This window comes from Phaseolus vulgaris, chromosome 8, assembly GCF_051622355.1.
Source record: "Phaseolus vulgaris cultivar YP4 chromosome 8, ASM5162235v1, whole genome shotgun sequence".
NCBI classification, from domain to species: domain Eukaryota; kingdom Viridiplantae; phylum Streptophyta; class Magnoliopsida; order Fabales; family Fabaceae; genus Phaseolus; species Phaseolus vulgaris.
The window spans coordinates 12,621,037-12,629,413 of NC_143505.1; positions in this window are offsets into that span (position 1 = coordinate 12,621,037).

Sequence of the window (8,377 nt, forward strand, 5' to 3'; positions counted from 1 at the left end):
TTCAAATCAAACTGGTACTTGAATCTTGTTTTTTGTTGTTTGGTGATCCTGACGCTGATATGGCTTTTATTATTGGGACCTATCTTCCTTTGCGTTCTGATAATGCACATGGTTGTCCTGATTCTTGCAGATTATGCACTTTCATTAAAATTGAAAATGCCATGCTTAAATTGTGATACAAATTCCTAAGAGGAGATATTTTGTTTGAGTTTAATGAACATGCACTAGTATTATTCATCTGCAATCGTAAATAGTTTTATGCTGTCAACTAATCAGAAATAACTGATGAATAATGTACCAAGTAGTCTATTCGTTGGTTTATTACTATGTACTCTTCTTTCTTCCCTTAGGCAATTGCTATCTATCCTTAGAAAGGGAAAAAAATGAGGAAGGAAGAATTTTATGATTTCCAAACTTGTGTTCTTAGAAGATAATGCAATTCATCATATCTTTTTAGTTGGTACGATCAATTCCAATATTTAAATAGATTTTCCGAAAGGTCTCTGAAAGTGACTGCATCAAACAAAAAATAACAATATGCGACTAGTCGTACTTCTACCGTCTTACGTTAGCCAACTAACAAAAGTTTAAAGTCAATTTAGGAAATAAGATAGAAAGCAACACAAGTACAAGTGTACAATGCATTGCAAATAAGTAAAAGAATGTTAGATTTAGTTTCTTAATACATAATTTTAACACCATTCAAATGTGTCAAACGTCACATCTTATGTGCCGTCCAATAATTTTACAATAACGCAAGAAACATAAAGAGATCTTATGCAACTAATATGCTTTGATTTAGAAAGTAAAATCCCATTGAATGGAGCAGATTTATTGTTTTGCATTGGCCCTCTTAGGAAACAGCAAGAAAATGGACAGTGACCATTAACAGTAGTGGCTTGTGAATGATAAATGAACTGAGTTTGATATATTTTTCACGATAGTTTCGTGACTGAACAACTCTTTCCAAATTCATCACTGATTTTTAATTCTTTTTAAAGCAAACATTTTAAGTCGAAAAACTTCCCTTCAAACCAAGCAAGTAACATGACCTAATCAAATAAAAGAAACTAGGTGGGTAAGGGCAAGTTAATTTGTTTAAGAATACATGAAGTATGAATAGTTTATTATTTAAGTTAAAAAGCTTACATATAGAAAAAAGAAAAAAACTATTCAAACTTCATTTACAAAAAACCTTATCTCTCTAAAACAATTTTTCTTTATCTTTTTTTATTTATTTTTGAAATAGTTGTTCATGTTTTCATAGATCTAGATTCACATTAGAGATTCTGATGAAAAATAGAATACTTATGTTTGATAAAAAAAAATTAGTAAGTTTTTCTTTGGTTTTTTTTTTTTATTGAGTTGTTTTTAAGGGAGGGATGCATGCCTAGGGTTAAGGTTGTGCATGTGATGTTTTTAGGACAAAAAATGAATCTCTATTAGTCAATGAGCATGATGATGTATTTAGATTATTAATTAGAGTATTTTATATACATGTTCAGCATTTATGTAGGAGTAATGAAATTGAGAGTGTAAGCTTGATTAAGCAAGTTTTGAAGATAAGGGGATTAATTTTGATCTAATATCACTTTTGGTCCTAGATGTAAAAATTCAATTTAGTCCCTCAGTTACTATTTTGTTCATTGTGGTCCATATTTTGTTTAAAATGATCAAATTTTGTCATTTTTGTTAACATCATTAGTTTGACTAACAACTGCGCAAAACATGACACTATGTGACATTTTAAGATGATGTGAAAAATGCATGGCCTTTGTAGACAATTTATAAGGTGGAAAAACATTTTTTTTCCTGAACATTAAAGAATAATGAATTTAGAATTTTTTGTGGTGGTTATTTTTGTATATACTGACGTTTATGAACGCCACAATATACGCGTGTGGCGGTTCCCCAAACCACCATAGAACTGGTTGCCACAAAGTTTAATATGGCGGTCTTCTGCTACCCGCCATAACACCCGTCATTTTAACATTTTGTTTAAAGTAGCAGTTTTTATATGTAATTAGTGTCAGTCATAATAGTCTTAAAACATGATGCATGTAAACGTCCTTATATAGGGTATAATGTGACGCTTTTAGCGGTCAGTATTGTAAAAATAATACGTCGATTTCAATTGACGTAATTTTAATTCTAAATAAATGGAATTCAGCCACCACTTTTTTATAACTTCGTTTGCATAATTAAACTAAACATAATATATTTCATAATAAAAAAATACAAATAAAATGAAATACTATATAAAGTTATGAGCATCCATTCATTGCATTGAAAATTAAAACACACATAATTGTTCAAAAGTTGATACATAATTGTTTAAAAGTAAAGAAAACACATAAAATAGCTTTAAATATCATCATAGCATTCAAACTATTACAACATTCCTAATCAGTTTTGCTTCCAACACTTGATCCTATTACTTGATTAGGTGATGGAGCACCACTTCATATCTGGTGCCTAAAATAAATAATAAATATTCAAATATATTAATACCACATTGATGGATGCATGAACCAAATTAGATGTCATTACAGCAAAATGTTCTGCAACATCTTTTCTGTAAGCAATATATGCAATCAAAGTTTGCATTTTGTCCAACATTTCATTTTAATTCACATTGTCTGCACTTCTGATTTCTCACGATAACACAATTTCCAGCAAGCAAGCAAATTTAAATCTAACACTAGATCTACAAAAATCAATTTTGCCAGTGACTTGCGTTCTAGCCCAAGCATCGTTCCACAAATCAATAAAAATATTGCACTAGTTTTTATTTGCTGGAATGTTTCAAATTAAATTTGTAATTGTTTTAAAATATGGGTTGTTGCGACTACAACAACAAAAAATACCAACTCCAATTTATCACACCAGTGCAGTCAATTTTTTTATTCCAAAAGTTAATAGAAATTGCATGCACCAATAAATAAAAATTGTTAAAATGGTAGTTGCTTCACAAGTCAAACACAATTCCAGCTAGCAAACACAACACTTGTCATCGTTGGATGCTTTCTAGCCCAAAAATACCATATTTAAATTGAGTTCAAGGCATGGTTCACACACACCAATATTTTGCACCAAATTAATTTAATCTAAAGCAATGCAATTACATCACAAAAACAAGAAAAATTATGTACAAAAAATAAGCAGTTGTAACCAGCCAGCTAAATTCAACAACAATTGTGGCACCAAATTAAAAAAAAAAAAGCAACAGATGGTTCTTAAATTATATGGCATTGTTTGCTGAATTTTTTGAGTTTTTATTATAGCAAATTAGCACTAGCAGCACTTAAGCTCAACAGTTTTTTATGTTCAATGGCTTAAATATAATTTACAACTTCAATTCTAAGTGATTAAGGCCATAAAATATGCATTGCACCAGCCAACAATTTTCACCAAAATTAAAAACGTTGTGCCAAAAGTCACAATTGTTGTTACTGTAATTATGTTCCAGTAAACAACAAATTTTCACCACACCAGAAAAAGTAATGCCAATTAAGAAAATTTTATAGTAATTCTACTAATAAAACATATTTGAGCAATAAAATGGCTTGATGAGGAAATCACTTATAATTAGAGGTACTATACAATTTACAGATGTTATCAAAAGGTACTTCTTCTCCACATAATAGCCATACACCTCAATTTTACACATTAAACAAATATATGTTCACAATTAAAATGGAAATCCAACAATAGATTTCAAAGAGAAGGTTATCTTGAGCTCATATCGTGCAAGTTGGCGGTTGTTGCAACAATGACAACTGAAATCGTTGGAAGGAGGCGTCCTTCAAGTCGGCGACGATTGTGGACGGAACAAACGATGTGTGAAGATTGATGGTTTAACGACGATTCTGGACAAAAAAAAATGGCGAACTGTTAGGTTTTGCGGAGAGTGAGGGTGGAGTGAGAGTGAAGGTTTTACGAGAGTGGGGTTTCGGATAGTGAAGGTTTCACGAGGGTGGAGGTGTATGGTGGGATTAAGGGTTTCAAGCAGAGTGAAGAGTACATGGAAGAGTTTGAGGGTTTGAGGGACATTGAAGGGTTTTTGGAGACTGAATAGGGTATGGGGAGAGTGAGAGGTTGTGTGAGTGAAGAGTGTTCTATGAGTCAAATTCAATTTCCAAAGAGTCAAATTAATGTGGTTTCCGAAAAAAAATTGAGAACGAGGAGTGGTATGAAGGGAAGGAAAACGCGAAAGAGAATATATTTCGAAGGAGAATTATGACAATTCAAAATGACACTTTTTGAAGAATAATTGTGTCAGTTATTAAAATTTCGTATTATAAGAACATTGATGGCAGTTATTAATAACCGTCAGATTAAAACCGCCACTACATACACGATTTTTGTAGTGTGTTTGTAAGACTTTGAAAGTGATCTTGTGCATTATAGTGGTGACAATTGGGCTCATCGTGTTTGCGTTGTTAGTTCGTGTAGTAGGGTGTTTTCTTTTGACTTTGTAAGGTATGTTTCCCTTGGTTAGTCTTCAATTGTGGTTTCAAGGGTTTGGTTTAGGAGTTTATGGTGGGATTAAAATATTATTATTTGAGTTTTTGGTTGTTTCTATGTATTTAATTGTGTAGTTTATTAATTTCATTGAACCTTTTGAGTTGATTAATGTTTAGGGTCCCACCACATGGAAATTTGTTTTCTCTATGGTCAACCATTTCTTTTTCAGTGTATGTTTTGTTGAATTACTTTGTAATTTGTTTAATTTTTGTGTACATATCCATATGACTGGTTATGTATATTTATTGTTTGTAATGTACGAGGGGTTTTTTGTGTTATGGTCCACCATGATGGTGTTTGTAAATGTTGAGAGACTAAAATATGTTAGTTAGACAAGTACATGGTCATGTGACTCAGATAAGTGAAGTTATTTTGATATACTAGACATTATTAAGGAAATGAGGACTTTTATAGTGAAGGAGTTATGGTATTCTCATGGTGGGTGTTGTATGTCAGAAGATAAGTTGCACTTATTGTTTGTTGAGAATTGTGCAATTAATATGGTTAACATTGTAAGGCGATATTGTGAAGTACATTTGTTTGTGGTACACATGGTGTTTGAACCTTAGATTATTGATAATATTCTGGGATATATGGTTTAGAATGATGTTGAGGTTAATTTTGAGGGGGGAGGAATGAGGTTGAGGTTGATTCTAAGAGGGGGAATGAGGCTGAGGTTGAGGTTGAAAGTGGTAATGTGGGTGAGGTTAAGGTGGAAAAGGGGAATGAGGTTGGGGTTCAAAGTGATACTAGGGATGAGGTTGAGGTTGAGTGTGATAATTAGGTTAAGAAGGTTAAGTGTGATAATTAGGTTGAGGAGTCACCTATGGAAGTCTTATCAACCACATTGTGAGGAAAAGAAGAATAAAGACAAGGGAAACACCTATGGAATTATCAACCACGTTTCTAGATAATTTACAATCCTTGGGTAATGATGATAAACCCACTGATGATATATGTATAAATGATAGAGGATTATTAGATATTGAGTGGGAGTCAGAAGATTTGGACAATGGGGAGAGAGTGAGAAAGATGGTGATTGGCCACGAGTATTGATAAATTTGGTACCTTTAGAATGCCAAATAACATGGCTGATTTCAAGTGGTAATTAGGGACATATTTTACTGACAATGAACAATTTAAAGATGAAATAAGAGCATATATTGTACCTTTTGGAAGAAATTTGATGAAGAATGATAATAGGAGAGTTAGGGTGAAATTTAATGGGGCACAAGGAAAGTGTGAGTAGTTTGTGTATTGTGGGCACTTACCATAACCTAGTTGTTGGCTACTAAGAACATCAAGAACATCCATAGTTGTAGCAGAAAATTCAAAATTGTTGATTTACTGAATACTAAATGGTTAAGTGGAAAGTTTGAGTCTTTTACTAAATTGCAGCTTCATTATTCTTCTCATTGGATAGAGAAGCTTGCATGAATTTCCCCAAGGTGTCCTCCAATTTTCTTATTCTTTTCTGAATTGAAGGATAGAGTGGTTTTTGTTGAAAAGAGGTTCGCCTGTTGGATGAACCAACATCTTGTTTCCACCCAAAACCTTGGTTTTGATTGCTTTTCTTGAGACATTATTATGATAATTATTGTTGTTTAAAAAACCACCTTGTCTTCCCTTATTACTCTTATAATTCACTTCTGCTTCAGATGATTATTTTGATAAGAATAGTGATCATTGGGATGATCACCTCCACATAAATCACACCTTATTGTTTGAGTCTGACTCTAAGAAGATTGCACAACTTGTAATTGTTGTGGCAATTTAGAAATTTGTGCACTCAATGCCTCAATTTGTTGTGCTAGAATTTTATTCTAAGTTAGAATTGCATCTAAAGTATAAAGCTCTAACAACCCTTTCTTTTAAACAACTTATCTATCATGTTGGACATGATAATCTATTGATACCAATGCATCAATAATGTTTGTCATCTATTCTACATCAACAACCACCATTGTACCACCAGAGGCAGCGTCTAGAAGCATTTTTGTATCAGATTTGAGGCTATTGCGAAATATGTTCAATTATGAAATATCATCAAACCCACGATTTGGGCATTTTCTCAGCATCACTTTGAATATATCCTATGTTTCACAAAAGCCTTCATCTGATCCTTGTCTGAACATAGAAATATCATACTTTGCTTTGATGTAGCGGGATAGTGGAAAATATCTTTGTAAAAAATTCTCCTCTATAACTTTTCAACTAGTGAGGCTCTAATTTGGATCGGATTTGAGTCATTCCTTCGTTTTTCCTGCCAATGAAAAAGAAAACAAACGCAAATAAACATATTTTATATCACCTGATTGAAAGCTCATTGTTCCCACCAACTCATAAAATGTAAACAAATATGTATATGGATCCTCATGGTCCATTGTTGTAAATTGATGGGTACTAATCAAACTGAGGAATGCAGGTTTCATCTCCAATGTTTAATGGTAGCAGATATTGTAATACTAGAAAAATGTCTTGGCCCCCGCTACATAGCATAATCACTAAGTGTTCTTCTGGTCTTTGGTGGTTGTTTTTCAACCATGCTACTTTCTTCCTAGAAAATTTCAATGTGAAGGGTAGAAGCGGTTGATGATTCTTCTCTAATTTCTCCTTACTTTTCTTTTTTCTCTTTTTAACCTTATTCTTCTGAGTTGCATTTTCATTTTCTGGTTCAAATTGCAATTGATCTTTAAAAACTTGTTCTCTTAATATTATATATGACAACTCACTCAAGGATTAACACAATGAGTAACTAGAAATAAAAATAATAAAAACTTATAAAATACAAAATTTAAAACAAATCTGAAATAAATAAATAAATACTAATCAAATAAAAATATTCACAATATTTAGGAATTCGTACATTGAATTTAAAATTATTCCTGACAATAGCGCCAAAAACTTGATGACTCTTTAATTTTGACAAATATACCGAGTCAGAAGTAATAAATTGTCCCTAAGGACATATATCAAACCCACAAGGAATAGTTCTAAAATATCAAGTATAATATTCATTAAATATAAAAAAAATGTGTAAAAGTTTGTAAGAAATTAAATAAAAAACAAAGTGAGTAATTTAGATGATTCAATTGAGAAAATTTGGATTGGGGTTAATCCTTCTCACTCGTCTGTATTTTCAATGAATAAAAAATATAACATTCCAACTTGATTGACATTGATGCATGTATAAAAATTATTCATATTGATTCCTCACATATAAAATTATTAAGATTATCTCCTAAATATTGATTTCTCGTATATTTATACAAACGTTCTTATCATTACGAACAAATGTTATAAAGCAATTAACATTTCAAATTTATTTCTAGCATTCAAATATGTTAAGCATTATCATTTAGGTTAGATACTTACAAGTATTTTTCAGTCAAATCTAAATATCAAAATCATGAATAAAGATTCAAACTTCAAGAACAAAACGATAATACCAATATTAATCAATAACAAAATATTATAAATAAATATTACCTCAATATATAAGAGTTTAAATAGATTACTTCTAATTCCAAAGGGAAGACTTAGCCATTCATATTGGTCATTGCAAGCATGGAAAGCAAGAAAAGAATATCCAAGGTGTTTCTCCTTGACGGTTGCCTTCTTTAGGATTTTCTATCTTTGATTATCCTCCCTTTGTCCTCTAGGGTTCAACCTAACACCTTCTATTTAACCCAATTTGATGTACGTTAGTGACATCTCGCTTAAGCGAGATATTACTTAAGCAAGTTTCACGAAGAAAAAAACCCAACATCACTGGAGTGAACTCGCTTAAGCGAGCCTGAGCAAGTCTTGGGCGAGTTTTCTACAGAGAATAAGTTTCCTCTAGAGTGAT